The following is a 1529-nucleotide window of genomic DNA, read 5'->3' as shown; positions in this document are numbered from 1 at the left end:
TTTTTTTTTTTTTTTTTGTGGCTGTGGATGCCCTTCAGAATTGCCTTTTAGTCCTTTAGTGCCTTTGCTTTGGCTTCAGTTTTGGGAGGGCCAGTGGCTTCCTTCTTCGCTTTCAGCTCCATCTTTGGAGAAAGTCTCTCAAGCCGGTTCTCACATTCTTGTTTTTTACTGAGTCTGTCACAGCTGATTGCTGTTGCTTGAAATTAGGAAGCATGACTGATTCAGAGCCAAGACACCTGTCAATCCTAGGCTGCCAGCATTCTCATCACCATCTCATTGCTGTGGAGCTGGCACTGACTCCTAGCTAACTCACTGGTGGGTTTGCAGAGGTGGTAAATCACATAAGAGAAGGCCCATCTTTCCTTCACAGCACTGCAGAGTGCCGCTGCCTTTGGAATACCAGCGCAATTCCCTACTGACTGCCACCGGAGCACAGTCGGGGTGCCAGAGTCGGGAAGGAGAAAATCCAGCCAGACGTGCGTGATCAGAGCTATGCTTTGGAAGGAGCCACCACCAGGGAAAAGGGCAAGAGAGACCTCCCAGAGCTGCCTGGGGCCCGGGGTGGGGAGTCTCTGCCCTTTGATGTGGTTGGAAGCCCTCTGACAAGTCTTAGACAATCTCAAAGTCAGCAACTCAGGAAACAGGATAAAGCAGTTAAGGAGAAATGTAAGGGAGGTTTGTTCCTGGTTCCAAGTAATAAATATTTGCCACAAAATGAAACAAGATTTCCCTTGATAAATAGAAAATCAAAGGCAAGAAAATATGGAGATAGGTCACTCTTTCCTATTCCTGCACTGAAGAGGCCTGGTCTAGATTCCACCTGTCCTCTTCACACCAGCATGGACTAAAAGATAAAGTTGATGTCAGGCCGGCCCAGAGAGCAGCTCCCATCCCTTAGATACCAGCCATGAGGACTCACTCCTTCATCCCTCTAGCAGATACTCATCCTAAGGTCCCATGTGATGTTGAGTTACACAAGCTCTCTGCTGGCCTAGTGGGGAGGGAGTTAAGCTGTCCAAAGGTAGGCAGTTTGAATCTCCCAGTTGCTCCTCGGGAGAAAGCTAGGCAAGCTCCTTCCGGATGAGGTACAGTCTCTGAAAACCTACTGGGAGGTCAGCTGTGGGTTGGCTCAATGAGTTTCAATTTTTGTGGTGAAATTTAGTGGTGAAATACATGAGCAGAATGAATTGTCTCCAGCTCCAGGAAACAATACATTTTTGAAATGCTCATTTGCATGTTTCTCTGGCCCACTAGACAGAGTATGAGGTTTTAAAGGAAAAGTCAAGGCTAGACATCCAGGCTCAAAGCTAATATTAGTACCTGGAAAAGATCAATATTTGTTCCCATTCCAAAGAAAGGTGACCCAACAGAGTGCGGAAATTATCGAACAATATCATTAATATCACATGCAAGCAAGATTCTGCTGAAAATTACCCCAAAATGATTGAAGCAATATGTCAGCAGAGAACTGCCAGATGTGCAGTCAGAATTTAGAAGAGGTTGTGGTACTAGGGATATTATAGCTAATG

This window comes from Elephantulus edwardii, unplaced genomic scaffold (genome assembly GCF_000299155.1).
Source record: "Elephantulus edwardii isolate Elephantulus edwardi_28Jun2011 unplaced genomic scaffold, EleEdw1.0 scaffold00064, whole genome shotgun sequence".
Classification (NCBI taxonomy): domain Eukaryota; kingdom Metazoa; phylum Chordata; class Mammalia; order Macroscelidea; family Macroscelididae; genus Elephantulus; species Elephantulus edwardii.
The sequence above is the reverse complement of the archived record's forward strand: the minus strand, read 5'-3'. Positions refer to the sequence as shown.